The 17,681-nt window shown below is 46.0% G+C and overlaps 1 protein-coding gene across 3 annotated transcripts in view; it reads left to right on the top strand.

Annotated features, from left to right (window-relative positions):
* The window catches only part of LOC137428489 (inactive tyrosine-protein kinase transmembrane receptor ROR1), a 296,494-nt gene that overhangs the window by 132,651 nt on the left and 146,162 nt on the right, over window positions 1–17,681 (top strand). Inside the window, exon 1 of one of the 3 annotated variants that reach the window (XM_068118418.2) lies at window positions 8,586–8,668. The exons of the other annotated variants lie outside the window; for them this stretch is intronic. The gene's annotated coding sequence lies outside the window, so the exon portion shown is untranslated. Of the gene's footprint in view, window positions 1–8,585; window positions 8,669–17,681 lie in introns of those variants that run through there. 3 annotated transcript variants of the gene reach the window in all.

The raw sequence follows: 17,681 nt of genomic DNA, 5'->3' as shown, positions 1-17,681 counted from the left end.
TATGTGCTAATGGATTACTGGTGGATGTAAAGCGCAGAAGGCTTGTCCAGGCTGACACGTTCAGCTCGCTCGCGTGCGCGCTGCCCGGCTCGTTGAGCAGCTCACAGAGCGGCTCGCCGAGCTGCTTGCTGAGCGGTTCAGTTCCGGCCAGGTTCATCTGTACGCTTCCGGCAGCGGACGAATTCGCCCGCCTCCTCGCGGGTTTCCCGGCCCTCACGCGGCCCACTTTCTCGGCGGGGGCCGTCAAACACGGGGTGGAACACCACATCCCCACCGCCGGGCCACTGGTCTACGCCCGGGCACGCCGCCTCGAGCCGACGAAGCTCGCCGTAGCTAAAGCGGAGTTCGCTACGCTGGAGCGGCTCAGCATCGTGCGGCGCTCCGAGAGCGCGTGGGCGTCCCCGCTCCACATCGTGCCCAAGCCCGGCGGGGGATGGCGACCGTGCGGGGACTACCGGCGCCTCAACGACGCCACCACCCCCGACCGCTACCCCGTCCCCCACATCCAGGACTTCTCCGCCCGGTTGGCGGGGATGTCCTTCTTTTCAAAGGTGGACCTCGTACGCGGCTACCATCAGGTCCCTGTCAGGCCGGAGGACATCCCGAAGACGGCTGTCATCAGGCCATTCGGGCTTTTCGAATTTCTTCGGATGCCCTTCGGTTTGAAAAATGCGGCTCAGGCATTCCAGCGCCTAATGGACAGCGTCTTGCGTGGCTTGGATTTTTTGTACGTCCACCTGGACGACATCCTCGTCGCCAGCGCGTCCCGCGAAGAGCACCTTCATCACCTCCGCACGCTCTTCGAACGCCTGGGCCAGCATGGCCTCATCGTGAACCCCGCCAAGTGCCAGTTCGGCGTCACTGGCATCGAATTTTTGGGGTACCGCGTCACCAGGCACGGGGCCGTCTCCCTACCGGCCAAGGTGGGGGCGGTGAAGGGGTTTCCGCACCCCCGCACGATCAAGGGGCTCCAGGAGTTCCTGGGCATGGTAAACTTTTACCATCGGTTCCTGCCCCGCATCGCCCAGCTCCTGCGCCCCTTACACGAGGCCCTTCGAGGGAAGCCGGGCAAAGGTGACGTTACCTGGACCGAGCAGATGGACGCGGCGTTCTCGGGCGCGAAGCTCGCCTTGGCCAACGCCACCATGCTCGCGCACCCGGCGACCGATGCACCGATCGCACTCACCTCCGACGCCTCGGACTACGCGGTGGGCGCGGTGTACGAGCAATGGGTGCGTGGTGCCTGGCAACCGCTGGCGTCCTTCAGCCGGCAGCTTCGCCCGCCTGAACGCCGTTACAGTATCTTCGACCGCGAGTTGCTTGGGCTTCACCTGGCGGTCAGGCACTTCCGCCATCTGCTCGAGGGCCGTGCGTTCACGGCCTTCGTCGACCACAAGCCGCTGGTTTTCGCGATGGGCAAGGTCGCCGAGCCGTGGTCGGCCCGGCAACAGCGTCACCTCGCGGCCGTGTCCGAGTACACGACGGACATCCGGCACGTCGCGGGAAAGGACAACCCGGTGGCCGATTGCCTTTCCTGGGCCGTCGCCCACGCAGTCCACCTTGGCATCGACTATGCCCGGATGGCGGCGGACCAGGCCACCGACCCCGGGGTCCAGGCCCTGCGGACCGCCGTCACGGACCTCCGCGTCACCGAGGTGCCCTTCGACGGCGCGGGCACGGCCCTCGTTTGCGACATCTCCCTCGGGCGGCCTCTCCCCATCGTGCCCACAGGCTGGCAGCGCCAGGTTTTTGACGCCATCCACGGCCTGTCCCACCCGGGCACGAAGGCCTCCCAGAGGTTGGTCGCCATCAAGTTTGTCTGGCATGGCCTCCGGAAGGCCGTCCGCGGCTGGACCAGGACGTGCCTCGCGTGCCAGCGCGCGAAGGTGCACCGGCATACCCAGGCCCCATTGGCCCCGTTTACGGTGCCGGCACGTAGGTTCGACCACGTGCACGTGGACCTGGTGGGACCTCTGCCCCCCTCACGGGGTTTCACCCATGTCCTTACCATGGTGGACCGCACCACCAGGTGACCGGAGGCCATGCCTTTGGCGGCGACGACGGCGGCAGACTTCGCGCAGGCGTTCATCGCCACCTGGGTCGCCCGGTTCGGCGCCCCCTCGGACATCTCGTCCGACCGCGGCCCCCAGTTCACCTCTTAGCTCTGGGCCGCGGTCGTGCGGGGGCTCGGGGTCCAGCTGCACCGAACCACGGCCTACCACCCCCAGGCCAACGGCCTGTGCGAGCGGTTCCACTGCTCGTTGAAGGCCGCGCTCCGGGCCACCCTCCGCGACGGCGGCTGGGTCGACAGGCTCCCCTGGGTCCTGCTGGGCCTCCGGACGGCGCCCAAGGAGGACCTGCGCGCATCCGCGGTGGAGTTGGTCTTTGGACAACCGCTGCGGGTGCCGGGCGAGTTCCTCCCCGACCCCACGGCACCTTGGTCCGCGGCGCAGGAGCGCTCCGCGGTGCAGGAGACGGCCCGGAGGTTCGCCCCGGTGCCGACGGCGCACCACGGGCACCCACCCACGCACGTCGCCCTGGAGCTTCGCACTGCGGAGTATGTCTTCGTCCGGCACGACGCCCACCGGACACCACTGCGGCCCCCGTACGATGGGCCTTTCCGCGTGCTGGAGACCGTGGTGAAATACTTCACCTTGGACATCGGCGGTACTCCCGACCGCGTCTCGGTGGATCGACTCAAGCCGGCCCACCTCGACGTGGACCACCCACCGCCGGTGGCTCGGCCCCCGCGTCGGGGCCGCCCCCGGCAGGCGGACCCCGGCACCGCCCAGCACCGCCGGCACGCCGCCCCCCGGTCCGGCACCCATCCCGGGTACAGCCGGGGGCATCCCAGCTGGCATCCCTGCACCCCGGACGCCGCCGGTCACCAGAGGGCGCTTCGGCCGGGTCATCCGTTTGCCCCGCAAACTGGCCCTCCAGGTGCGTGGGAATTCTGGGGGGGCGCGTGTGGTGGAGACGAAAGCCCACTGGCGTGGTGACATCATTCTGCGCACCAAGTTGGTGGCAGCCACGCCCGAGGGGTAGGCGTGGCCTCAGGATATACACCGGGCGCGCAGCCCGGAGCGCGCCAGTGCTACATTGAGCTCTTTTAATAAAGACTCTTAAACTCACCGCGTTGTCCGCTTCCTTATTGTTGTGCAAGCAAGCGCGTGTAGCACCGCGCTTCAATAGCATGATATTTGAAAAAGTTGTGGATGAGTGATGGCAAACCTCGGTGGATGAGTTGGGTGGGTGACAAGAACAAGCTGATTAGATTTTGGTTATAAGGTCCGGATGCAGATCCGGACCTTATAACCAATCACTGCGATACAAAGCGTAAACTGTTCAGCCTGGCGGAGGTATTTGCCCTACCGAGTGTCGTTTTAGTTTACATATGTTATGCTGCATTATTACCCTGCGCTCACGAAGCGAAAAGGAGGGTTAAACATCCGGGTGCGTACATCGTGTGTATGTGCGTATGTGTGGCGCACGTGCGTGCATACGTGTCTGCATTTTAAAAATTCTTGTTCTTGGCAACTGTTAGTCCGATTGGCACGAAATTTTATCATAGGAGCGCCTCCACCTGTAGAATTTTTTTTATTCATAATTATGACGTCACAGGTCATGTGTTACTGACGCGCTATCTTGGAAAAACGTTACACCTCTATATCTCCCAAACCCCTCAATAGAAAAAATCAAGCATGGCTCATTGTCAACTACTCCCCATGGGGAATAAGATATGTTAATGATGATGTAATCGGTGCCTTCGTTATGACGTCATAATTCAACAAATACAACACTTACCCGATCATTATGAATTTTTTTTCTCAGCAACTGTTTGTCCGATTGACATGAAATTTTAACCATAAGAGCACCTCCTCCTTTAGAATATCTAATTATAATCATGACGTCATAGGTCATGTGGTACAGGAGGCATCTTGGAAAAACCAAAAAACGTTGCACCTCTATATCTCCAAAACCACTTTATGGAAAAAATTGAAACGTGGCTCATTGTAAAGAACTCCATCTGGGGAATAAGTGTTGTTAACGATGATGTCATTTGTGCAATAATAATGACGTCATAATTCGACAGGGACAATGCTTAGTCTGATCAGTTTGAAATTTATTGAGCATGATCTATGCAACAATTATATTAGAAAATATAAATTTTGATGTTATCGCTCACATGGTCTGGCAGCCATATTGGATCAAAAAAAAAACGTTCAAAAACTTAAGAGTTGGCTCGCACCAAGTTGACTGCGCAGGGTATTCTATGAATAAGTATTCTATGAATACCATCGAGTTTGATTTATAAATTTTTATCTTGCATGTGCACAGTCATTTATTTTTGTATACAGTGTCAAGGCTCGTGGAGAAGCTAGAACACAGAGCAGAACAGGACATAACAAAACAGAATGAACAGTAGAAATAGAGGGGAGGGAGAACACAACACGAGCAGTGTTGAGGGACAAAATAGAGGAAGATTTAGAGAAACTAGATGGTATTCATAGAGTACTTACCCTGGGCAGTCTTGAGAATGACTTGGTGCAAGCTAAGGGATGTGGGGGAAGAATGAATGAGAACCTGGGGAAGACCCAGGGGAGCGAACAAGATGGATAATGCCACAAACTCTCAATCGCAGAAGAGGAAGGAAGATCTGGAAATCCAGAAAGAGGTAGGTTGTCTTGGGGAGGGCTCATTGGGTAGAAAAGATGGTTTTGGATGAGGGATGAACTGAGATAGTGGTGAATAGCTGTCTTGAAATGCTGGAAGGAAGAATGAGATTGAAGAGAATGTGGAGGTTGGTTGCACTAGTGGGGAAAAAAGAAGAATGAATGAGTGAAGGTGAGCAGTGATCCTGGATTTTGGGAGTTTCACCAGAATGGGGTTACTAGCAGCAGGAGCGGGTGGCATTAGTCATTTGGGGGGCCCATGCAAAACGCAACAAGATGAAATGGCATAAAAGGTTATAGCCCCCGTGGTTTTAGTAATATTGCTGTACTGAGTTAAAGGCCGTCAGTCGGCCATCTTTGGTTGGATTAAAAAACAAAATCTTCTGCATATGCATACTCATATAACATATATTGTCTTTTTTTTTTTTTTTTGTATACAAGATCGAGGCTCGTGAAAGAGCTAACATTAATCACACAAAAAGACAAACCGACACACAAAACACAAAAAACAAGGGGAGGCGGTAGACAAGATGGGGAGAGAGGGGGAAGGACACAAAAGAGAGGGGGAAGGACACAAACACAACATTTGAGAGCAGGGACATCGGGAGGACTTGGGGGGAGGTGGGAGAGGATTAAAACATATGAACACTGCAAGGACTCTGGGGTGAATTACCGGGGGTAGAAAAGATCAAGGTTTTCGATGGGGGAAGATAAGAGATGGTGGTGAACAGCTGTTTTAAAGACCTGGAGGGAGGAGTGGGATTGAAGGGAGTGGGGGAGTTTGTTCCAGAGGCGGGAGAAAAGGGGAATGAAAGAGTGAAGGTGAGCAGAGAGCCTAGACTTTGGCAGTTTAACCAGAAGAGGGTTGCAGGCAGATCTTGTGCGACCTGAAGGAATATTGGGGGGACAGAGCACAGAGAGAGCTGGGGGAGCAAGGCCGGAGAGGAGTCGGTAGAAGACAGAAAGACCACCAACCTGCCTGCGGTGAGTGAGTGAAAGGCCCTCGGCGTTGACTACATCGCAGGAGATTCCAATGATTCTGAAAGCTTTGGCCTCAACAGCGTGAAGCCGAGCAAGGTGTGAGGCAGGAGCACCAGCCCAGAGGGGGGAACAGTATTCCATTGAGCTGCGGATGAAAGCCTTGTATGTGGTGAGGAGCTCAGGTGTGCCAAGGAAGGACTTCGCACGACGGAGGATGCCCAGTCGGCGACTGGCTTTGGAGGCCAGCTTGGAAATGTGGTTTTCCCAAGAAAGATCATGGCAGATAGTGAGACCCAAAAGCTTGAGCGACAGAACTTCTTTGAGAGGATTGTTGAGAAAGTAGATGGGAGGGTTGTCCAGTCGGTCCTTTCGGAGAGACATTGTAAGAGTGTGAGATTTGTCAGGATTGAAAGACATGTTCCACTTGTTTGACCAGTCTGTGATTTTGTCCAGGTCTGCAGAGAGTGAGGAGGCTGCAGACTGCCGATCTGAGGGATGAGGAATGGAGCGACAGAGAGTAGAGTCGTCAGCAAAGAGATAGAGAGGATTTTCAAGAGAGTCAGAGAGATCATTGATGAAGACCAGAAAAAGCACAGGGCCCAGAACACTACCTTGGGGAACTCCAGCCTGAACAGGAAGAGGAGATGAGAGAAACCCATTCAGGGCCACACGTTGACTACGACCAGAGAGGAAGTCCGCCAGCCATGCGTGGAGATTTCCATGGATACCAAAGGAGGAGAGTTTGGAGAGCAGAGCAGGGTGCCAGACCGTATCGAAGGCACGTGAAATGTCAAGGGAGACAGCTCTAATTTCCTGTTTGGCGTTGAGGACCTCCATCCATTGTTGAGAAAGCAGAAGCAGCATGTCCAGAGTAGAGTGACCAGGTCTGAAACCAAATTGATGATCAGAGATCAAGCCATTGGAGAAGAGGAAAGATTTAATATCTGAAGCAATGATGGATTCCATGACTTTGCTGATAATTGGGAGAAGGCTGATTGGTCTGTAGTTGCTGGGATCTGTTTTTGCACCTTTTTTGTGCAAAGCGGTGATGTTGGCTGATTTCCAAGCAGATGGCAGATGACCTTGAGCAAAAGAGAGGGTGAAGAGAACAGAAAGAGGGAGTGAAAGTGCAGAAGCACATGATTTTAGGACCCGTGGGCTGATGCCGTCAGGACCAGTTGCAGAATCAGAGTCGAGGGTTGCCAGAAACTTTTCCACCTTGTCAGGAGGAAAGGACACAGAGTCCAGGAGCAGCTGGGTACGACTGGGTACGGTGGGTACAGAGAGGGATGGGTTTGGGACACAAGATTTAGAGGCAAACACAGAGTTGAGGCATTCAGTTTTTTCACGTGCGGAGTCAGCCGTTAAGCCGTTTGAGGTGAGGGAGGGGATGGAGGGGGAACAAACACCAGAAACAGATTTGACCAGACGCCACCAGGATTTGGAAGAGGGAGACAGATAAGAGAGTTCGGTCTTGAGAATGGTGAGATATTGTTTCCTGGCTCTCCTGAGGGTGGACACACACTTGTTTCGGGCTTTGTGAAAGGAAATGAGATTTCCTTCCATTGGATTTGCTTTCCAGGAGACGAAAGCAAGTTGTTTCAGGGCAACAGCCCTCTCCCACAGGCAACCTCCCAGTCTTTGTGCCATGTTTGAACAAAATCGGTCCATGCATGTCGAGAAATGGTTGGGGACACATTTAAGTAAGAAAATGCCCACCAGTCGACCATCTTGGATCTGCTCTCGAAAAAAAATGGCGTGAATATGCAACCCATTATCATGTATTGTCTTTGTACCAAGTATGAACAAAATCGGTCCATAGATTGAGATATGGTTGCGGACGCATTCACGGACGGACGAACAGACGAGACCCAATCTGTAAGCCCCCGTTTCGGACTTGGTCCAATGGGGGCTAATAATGGCCCAGTGGTGACCCGGTGAGCTCTGTTAATCTGTCATCACACTAAAATAAGCAATTTGGTGTCCATCGACAGTCTGTCTGTCTGATGTCAATGGATATATTCGGTCTTTACTTGTGCAATTTCAACCAAGCAACCTTGCCAAGGGGACTGCAGGTCATATGGCAAAGGTTGTAGCGACTTCATCCCCCCCTCCTCCCCTCCTCCCCCACCATCACCAGGAGTTCCGAAGGTGGGATGACAAGGTGGGATGACAAGGTGGGATGACTCAGTTATTGTATCTTCGTAAATGTGTACCATGTAGCACCACTCCCTGTGGTGGTGGCAGAGGGTATTACAAGTGATGCTTCAGAACCCTCAATTGTATCACAAGTAAGAAGATTCTGTGTTATTTTCACACTCGCCTTGCCTTTGTTCCTTTAGACTTCACTTGACTGCAAATATCCAGAGGAATTTCCATTTTATTGCCACATTTCCCCCTTGGAAAGGTGTATATATAGTTATAGCAGCTTGAGCATTGTTCCACCTTATCGTGGCATTTTCCAAAACACGTTAAATGACAAAAGTAATAACAATAATGGTAATAGCATAATAATAATATTAACATTACAGTATTGCAATATAATAATATTAATAATAATATTAACAATAATAACATTAACAATAATTGGCAGGAATAAAAATAATAACGTGATCCCCAATCGCCTCTCCCGTATATATACTGTATATATCTATATAATAATACCGTAAGGACTCGACTTTGTTATCCCTTTTACGCCGCACCCAGTGACCCGATGCCCACGGCACTAATGGATTTACGATCTACGAACCGCACTCTTTGTTTATGACGTGCAGGCATACTCGAAAAATCTGAATTAGCCGACGTTGGGGCCCAAAAGCATCCGATTAACGGCCGATACGACGCCATCTTACGACGCCATCGTATTGGCGTCTGCTGGGTGAAGGCGCAGCAAGCCGTCCGCTGATTGGACAGGCGAAGGCGACAGCAAGCCGTCCACTGAGTGGACAATCCAGAGCATGCATTCCGCCATTTGTGCCGGTGTCATCGATCGTGGTGTACACTAACCTCATCAGGTGGGTTTACCATAATTTCTTCCATATACTGTGATAACAACGAAGTGAAACCGATCAGCAGCCCATCAGTATCATATAAAGCAATAAATAACAAGGCTTCAGCTTCTGAAAGCTTAAAACAAAGTGTACTTCGACGAGTGACGAAAAGTAGGCGTAGGCCTCGGCCCTACCTATCCAGTTGTGTTTCCGTTGTGGCCATGATCTCAACAAATGGCGTAGGCCATGTGGCGTAGGGTAGGTCATGATCAGCCCCCCACCCCCCTTTCGTTTCACCAACTGCATCTGCCACCGTTCATGATTATCAAAGTAGGCTTTACCCTGTTCACGATAAGGTAGAAATCAGTGAGTTGTATACGAAGAGATAAAAGGATGGCATTGACTTCGAGACGGTACGTGATATTTTCAAAAGTATATCGTAGCGTTGTCATTTAAGTAGATTGCAATAAATACGTTGTTCATATACATTATACGCGCTCTTCATTCTCATCCTTCTTCCTAACACTTACTCGGACAAGGAAATCCCCTATGCCATCCATAATGGTGTATTCTATCCGTACACCACATCCTCCCCTCCGTGGATGTTCCACGGGTTTCGGCTAGTATTAATTATTTTAGATGATTAGAATAACAATAACCCCCTAATCTCAACTGACACCACCAGCCATAAACACAAACTCATGCAAAAAGCTGATCCAGGTGTGTTCAGTTACCAAGCAGCTAGCTAATGCTCGCCAAGCCAGCCGTTCCTTATCAACCATTTCCTTGGAGAGCTTTCTTGAGTGCTTAAGCCACTTGGCGAGCGCTCTTGAAGTTGTTTGGTAATGGAACACACACCTGCACATGTGGTAGACCGAGGACCCTTTTCTGTTTCTGATATGCCGCTTCTGTAACGAAAAAGTTAATTTTAGTAGTTCTGTCACCTGTGCTCCTGTCGAGTTAAACCTCAGAGGGAAACGTTTTTTAAATTGATGAATCACGTGACAGTGCTTTCTTTACTTGAGATGGAGCATTCCCTTTGTGCTGCTTATCACCACTCACAAGTTGATACGCTTTGTCAGCAAAGTGAGACCCCACCCTTGGGGGGCCTGTCTCGGAATATTGTGAACCACGATCAGTCATCTGGGGCCCCTTGTTATCTGTGGGCCTCATAAAATTGCACAGGATGCACACCCCTAACACCGCCTCTGACGAGAAGAATAAATGCACCCACCCTGCGGAACCTGAAGGGGAAGAAAAGACAGATGTGTAAGATTATTTAATTATTTTCTGTCTTTTCTTAATTTCCTTTTGGCATGCCTGCATGATACAATTCCTACACTTGCAATACCACACAGGCAGTTTATAGTCATCTTAAAAAACAGAGGCAATTGGAAGTTTTGGAACTACAAAAAATAAGTTGATGTTGAGTAAGTTATAAAATATGCCAGCCTACAAGAAATAAGGTGGACTTTTTTTCTTCTTCAAACTGACGAAAACAGATTGAGGAGCTTGTGTGTATATACGTATCTATATCTATCTATCTATATCTATATATATATATATATGTGCAGCATCTGTCCTGTGTTGTGTTGTGTTGTCCTGTGTTGTCCTGTGTTGTCACTGAACTACTTTCTCAAACTTTTGTGAAATCGTACCAAACTTCTGGAATGCACATATCTCTCCCGTCGGTATGTCCTAAGGGTATTTTTAATGAAAAATTTTCCAATTTTTTTTTTTTTTGAATTATTTTGGAAAAAAAAGAAATTTCTCAACTTCAATTGTTTATAAAATATGATATCACGTATATTACAAATACATTTGTGCAAAATAATTGTTTGAATTATGATTGTTTTAAACCATGACAAAACGGCAACTCGGGTACAGTCATTTATCTATACTAGGGCATGCCCGTACTATATATATATCTAAAATTATATCCCCCCCCCCCTCTATTTACATGAAATGGTTTGGTCCAAAGCGAACGGCTTGCGAGTACGGTGACAATCCCCCCCCTCTATTTACATGAAATGGTTTGGTCCAAAGCGAACGGCTTGCGAGTACGGTGTTTTTTATCGGACCCGTGGAATTATAGATAGTAGTTTTAATTAGTTTTAAAACATAGTTTAACGGCAACATAGTTTTCCAACGTGAAATAAATGAATACGCTCTCAAATGTGCCGTCCGAGGCAGAGTCTGTTCGCCACGTTCGGCACACGTGATAGCTCGCTGCTCTCTGATTGGTTGAATCGTTTTTTGGACATAGCTCGGTAACTACTTGTCCGATTAATATGAAACCTTGAAAAGGCACATCCTCGGGTCCCCAGCAATATACCTGGCAAGTTTAAAGTATATCGGACCCGTGGTTGTCGAGAAACAGCGTCACAGACATACAAACATACAAACATACAAACATACACACAGAGATTACTGGAATTATAGATAGATATCTACACATCTGGGCAGTGTCTGTGTTGTCACTTAACGACTCCCTCAAACTTTTGTTTCCATGGTTGTGAAGTGTTTTTAATAACGTTGTGGTGGTTTTGAATCACGTGGTGGTGAGGTATTTTGAATTATGTGGTGGTGAAGTGTTTTTAAATGACGTGGTGGTGAGGTGTTTTAAATTATGTGGTGGTGAGGTGTTTTTAAATGATGTGGTGGTGAGGTGTTTTAAAATCACATTGTGGTGAGGTGTTTTGAATTACGTGGTGGTGAGGTATTTATAATTACGTGGTGGTGAGATGTTTTTAATTACGTGGTGGTGAGGTGTTTTGAATTAGTTGGTGATGAGGTGTTTTGAATAATGTGGTGGTGAGGTGTTTTGAATTACTTGGTGGTGAGGTGTTTTTAAATGATGTGGTGGTGAGGTGTTTTTAATTTCGTGGCTGTGAGGTGTTTTTATTGCATGTTTTATGGCTGTGAGGTGTTTTTATTACATGTTTTATGGCTGTGAGGTGTTTTTATTACGTGTTTTATGGCTGTGAGGTGTTTTTAATTTTGTGGTGGTGAGGTGTTTTTATTACGTGTTTTATGGCTGTGTGGTGTTTTTATTACGTGTTTTATGGCTGTGAGGTGTTTTTAATTTTGTGGTGGTGAGGTGTTTTTATTACGTGTTTTATGGCTGTGAGGTGTTTTTAATTTTGTGGTGGGGAGGTGTTTTTATTACGTGTTTTATGGCTGTGAGGTGTTTTTAATTTCGTGGTGGTGAGGTGTTTTTATTACGTGTTTCATGGCTGTGAGGTGTTTTTATTACGCGTTTTATGGCTGTGAGGTGTTTTTAATTTTGTGGTGGTGAGGTGTTTTTATTACGTGTTTTATGGCTGTGAGGTGTTTTTATTACGTGTTTTATGGCTGTGAGGTGTTTTTATTTTCGTGGTGGTGAGGTGTTTTTATTACGTGTTTTATGGCTGTGAGGTGTTTTTAATTTCGTTGTGGTGAGGTGTTTTTATTACGTGTTTTATGGCTGTGAGGTGTTTTTATTACGTGCTTGATGGCTGTGAGGTGTTTTCAATTTCGTGGTGGTGAGGTGTTTTTAATTTCGTGGTGGTGAGGTGTTTTTATTACGTGTTTTATGGTGGTGAGGTGTTTTGAATTACTTGGTGGTGAGGTATTTTGAATTACGTGGTGGTGAGGTGTTTTGAATTACGTGGTGGTGCGGTGTTTTGAATTACGTGGTGGTGAGGTGTTTTGAATTACGTGGTGGTGCGGTGTTTTGAATTACTTGGTGGTGAGGTGTTTTGAATTACGTGGTGGTGAGGTGTAATCGACCCAAACTTCCAGTCTGCACCTACCCCTTCCCTATGTATGTGCAGAGGGGTTCTTTCTTGAAAAAAAAACAATCAACCTAAATCTTCAATCTAAATTGCCTATAAAAATGTAATATCACAAACACAACAAATACATTTGTGCAAAGTAATTGTTTGTATTATGATTGGTGTAAATCATGACAACACAGCAACTCAGGTACAGTCATTAGTCTCAGCTAAAATAAGACTGTGCCTCAGTATCGACGCTTGGAGAGGCGAGCGCAGCGAGCCGAGCCAAGCTAGTATATATATATATATGTGCAGTGTCTGTCTTGTCTTGCCTTGTCACTGAACTACTCCCTCAAACTTTTGTGAAATCATACCAAACTTCTCGTATGCACCTATCTCTTCCGTGTGTATGTCCGAAGTGTATTTGTTTTTAATATTAAAAGAAAAACAAAATTGAAATTTTTTATAAAATAATTTTTTTTTCAACTTAAATCTTCAACTTCAATTATTTTTAAAATGTAATATCGCGTATATTATAAACACATTTGTGCAAAATAATTGTTTTTATTATGATTGGTGTAAACCATGACAAAACAGCAACTCAGGTATAGTCAGTCATTTATCTATATATCGACATATCTGGGCAGTGTCTGTGTTGTCACTGAACTATTCCCTCAAACTTTTGTTTCCGTGGTTGTGAATTGTTTTTAATAACGTGGTGGTGAGGTGTTTTTATCACGTGGGGATGAGGTGTTTTCAATTACGTGGTGGTGTGGTGTTTTGATTACGTGGTGGTGAGGTGTTTTGAATTTCGTGGTGGTGAGGTGTTTTTATTTACGTGGTGGTGAGGTGTTTTAAATTATGTGGTGGTGAGGTGTTTTTAAATGACGTGGTGGTGAGGTGTTTTAATATCACATGGTGGTGAGGTGTTTTTAAATCACATTGTAGTGAGGTGTTTTGAATTACGTGGTGGTGAGGTATTTATAATTACGTGGTGGTGAGGTGTTTTTAATTAGGTGGTGGTGAGGTGTTTTGAATTAGTTGGTGATGAGGTGTTTTGAATTATGTGGTGGTGAGGTGTTTTGAATTACTTGGTGGTGAGGTGTTTTTAAATGATGTGGTGGTGAGGTGTTTTTAATTTCGTGGCTGTGGGGTGTTTTTATTACGTGTTTTATGGCTGTGAGGTGTTTTTATTACGTGTTTTATGGCTGTGAGGTGTTTTTATTACGTGTTTTATGGCTGTGAGGTGTTTTTAATTTTGTGGTGGTGAGATGTTTTATTACGTGTTTTATGGCTGTGTGGTGTTTTTAATTTTGTGGTGGTGAGGTGTTTTTATTACGTGTTTTATGGCTGTGTGGTGTTTTTATTACGTGTTTTATGGCTGAGGTGTTTTTAATTTCGTGGTGGTGAGGTGTTTTTATTACGTGTTTTATGGCTGCGAGGTGTTTTTAATTTTGTGGTGGTGAGATGTTTTTCTTACGTGTTTTATGGCTGTGAGGTGTTTTTATTTTCGGGGTGGTGAGGTGTTTTTATTATGTGTTTTATGGCTGTGAGGTGTTTTTAATTTTGTGGTGGTGAGGTGTTTTTATTACGTGTTTTATGGCTGTGTGGTGTTTTTATTACGTGTTTATGGCTGTGAGGTGTTTTTAATTTAGTGGTGGTGAGGTGTTTTTATTACGTGTTTTATGGCTGTGAGGTGTTTTTATTACGTGTTTATGGCTGTGAGGTGTTTTTAATTTTGTGGTGGTGAGATGTTTTTATTACGTGTTTTATGGCTGTGAGGTGTTTTTATTACGTGTTTTATGGCTGTGAGGTGTTTTTATTACGTGTTTATGGCTGTGAGGTGTTTTTAATTTCGTGGTGGTGAGGTGTTTTTATTACGTGTTTTATGGCTGTGAGGTGTTTTTATTTTCGGGGTGGTGAGGTGTTTTTATTACGTGTTTTATGGCTGTGAGGTGTTTTTATTACGTGTTTTATGGCTGTGAGGTGTTTTATTATGTGTTTTATGGCTGTGTGGTGTTTTTATTACGTGTTTTATCGCTGTGAGGTGTTTTTAATTTCGTGGTGGTGAGGTGTTTTTATTACATGTTTTATGGCGGTGTGGTGTTTTTATTGCGTGTTTTATGGCTGTGAGGTGTTTTTAATTTTGTGGTGGTGAGGTGTTTTTATTACGTGTTTTATGGCTGTGAGGTGTTTTTATTACGTGTTTATGGCTGTGAGGTGTTTTTAATTTTGTGGTGGTGAGATGTTTTTATTACATGTTTTATGGCTGTGTGGTGTTTTTATTACGTGTTTTATGGCTGTGAGGTGTTTTTATTACATGTTTTATGGCTGTGTGGTGTTTTTATTACGTGTTTTATGGCTGTGAGGTGTTTTTATTACATGTTTTATGGCTGTGTGGTGTTTTTATTACGTATTTTATGGCTTCGAGGTGTTTTTATTTTCGGGATGGTGAGGTGTTTTTATTACGTGTTTTATGGCTGTGAGGTGTTTTTATTACGTGTTTTATGGCTGTGAGGTGTTTTTATTATATGTTTTATGGCTGTGAGGTGTTTTTAATTTCGTTGTGGTGAGGTGTTTTTATTACGTGTTTTATGGCTGTGAGGTGTTTTTATTACGTGCTTGATGGCTGTGAGGTGTTTTCAATTTCGTGGTGGTGAGGTGTTTTTAATTTCGTGGTGGTGAGGTGTTTTTATTACGTGTTTTATGGTGGTGAGGTATTTTGAATTACGTGGTGGTGAGGTGTTTTGAATTACGTGGTGGTGCGGTGTTTTGAATTACTTGGTGGTGAGGTGTTTTGAATTACGTGGTGGTGAGGTGTAATCGAGCCAAACTTCCAGTCTGCACCTACCCCTCCCCTATGTATGTGCTGAGGGGTTCTTTCTTGAAAAAAAAACATTCAACCTAAATCTTCAACCTAAATTGCCTATAAAAATGTAATATCACAAACACAACAAATACATTTGTGCAAAGTAATTGTTTGTATTATTATTGGTGTAAATCATGACAACACAGCAACTCAGGGACAGTCATTAGCCTCAGCTAAAATAAGACTGTGCCTCAGTATCGACGCTTGGTGAGGGGAGCGCAGCGAGCCGAGCCAAGCTAGTATATATATATATATGTGCAGTGTCTGTCTTGTCTTGCCTTGTCACTGAACTTCTCCGTCAAACTTTTGTGAAATCGTACCAAACTTCTCCTATGCACCTAACTCTTCCGTGTGTATGTCCGAAGTGTATTTTTTTTAATATTAAAAGAAAAAGAAAAATTGAAATTTTTTATAAAAGAAATTTTTTTTTCAACTTAAATCGTCAACTTCAATTATTTTTAAAATGTAATATCGCGTATATTATAAACACATTTGTGCAAAATAATTGTTTTTATTATGATTGGTGTAAACCATGACAAAACAGCAACTCACGTATAGTCAGTCATTTATCTATATATCGACATATCTGGGCAGTGTCTGTGTTGTCACTGAACTACTCCCTCAAACTTTTGTTTCCGTGGTTGTGAAGTGTTTTTAATAACGTGGTGGTGAGGTGTTTTAATCACGTGGTGATGAGGTGTTTTCAATTACGTGGTGGTGAGGTGTTTTAATCAAGTGGTGATGAGGTGTTTTGAATTACTTGGTGGTGAGGTGTTTTAATCACGTGGTGATGAGGTGTTTTCAATTACGTGGTGGTGAGGTGTTTTGAATTACGTGGTGGTGAGGTGTTTTGAATTACATGGTGGTGAGGTGTTTTTAATTACGTGGTGGTGAGTTGTTTTAAATTATGTGGTGGTGAGTTGTTTTGAATTACATGGTGGTGAGGTGTTTTGAATTACGTGGTGGTGAGGTGTTTTTAAATGATGTGGCGGTGAGGTGTTTTGAATTACTTGGTGGTGAGGTGTTTTGAATTACTTGGTGGTGAGGTGTTTTGAATTACTTGGTGGTGAGGTGTTTTGAATTACTTGGTGGTGAGGTGTTTTAATCACGTGGTGATGAGGTGTTTTCAATTACGTGGTGGTGAGGTGTTTTGAATTACGTGGTGGTGAGTTGTTTTGAATTCCGTGGTGGTGAGGTGTTTTTAATTACGTGGTGGTGAGGTGTTTTGAATTACGTGGTGGTGAGGTGTTTTGAATTACTTGGTGGTGAGGTGTTTTAAATTACGTGGTGGTGAGGTGTTTTTAAATGACGTGGTGGTGAGGTGTTTTTAAATCACGTGGTGGTGAGGTGTTTTGAATTACATGGTGGTGAGGTGTTTTGAATTACGTGGTGGTGAGGTGTTTTAAATTATGTGGTGGTGAGTTGTTTTGAATTACATGGTGGTGAGGTGTTTTGAATTATGTGGTGGTGAGGTGTTTTTAAATGATGTGGTGGTGAGGTGCTTTTAAATCACGTGGTGGTGAGGTGTTTTGAATTACGTGGTGGTGAGGTGTTTTGAATTACTTGGTGGTGAGGTGTTTTTAATTATGTGGTGGTGAGGTGTTTTTAATTACGTGGTGGTGAGGTGTAATCGTCCCAAACTTCGAGTCTGCACCAACCCGTCCCGTATGTATGTGCTGAGGGGTTCTTTTTTTTTGCTTTTGCTTTTTTTCAACCTAAATCTTCAACCTAAATTGCCTATGAAAATGTAATATCACAAACACTACAAATAAATTTGTGCAAAATTATTGTTGTATTATGATTGTTGTAAATCATAACACAGCAACTCAGGTAGTCATTATCCTCAGCTAAAATAAGCCAATTCCTCTGCAACGACGCGTTTTGAGGCAAGCGATATATAGCCGAGCCGAGCTCGAGCGTAGCGAGCCGAGCCAAGCTCGCATATATACAGTATATTCAGGTCCATGTGTACATAAGGGTCAACGCAGACTGGGCCTTAGGTGGGATCCAATGGGTACAATTCAGATAACAAATTAAGGATAAAAGGAAATGGAAGATCGAAGGTAAGAGGTGGGAAGGCAGGGGTGTGATAGTTTTGGAGAAAGGGAGAGAAAAAGTTAAAAGAGTTTGCTAAGGAAGAGTAATGCACAGGAAGGAGTGTGGGCTTTAAAATATTCCAGCATGTATCGGGCTCGGGCTCTCTTGCATTGTCGAAAAAATATTCCATTATGTAACAATACACCTGTGCATTCCATCTGTGGAAGAAGTTTTTATACCACTCGGCTAACCATGTGCCCATGCGCTTTGGGTGAATGTAATGAGGTAATATGAAAGTTATTACAGATATCACAGATGCAAGTTTACATTTCAAGGCTTCATGTAAGTTTCAGACTCACGTACTCATTACCTC

Source organism: Myxine glutinosa, chromosome 1 (genome assembly GCF_964187855.1).
Source record: "Myxine glutinosa chromosome 1, kmMyxGlut1.1, whole genome shotgun sequence".
NCBI lineage: Eukaryota > Metazoa > Chordata > Myxini > Myxiniformes > Myxinidae > Myxine > Myxine glutinosa.
The sequence above is the reverse complement of the archived record's forward strand: the minus strand, read 5'-3'. Positions and strand labels throughout refer to the sequence as shown.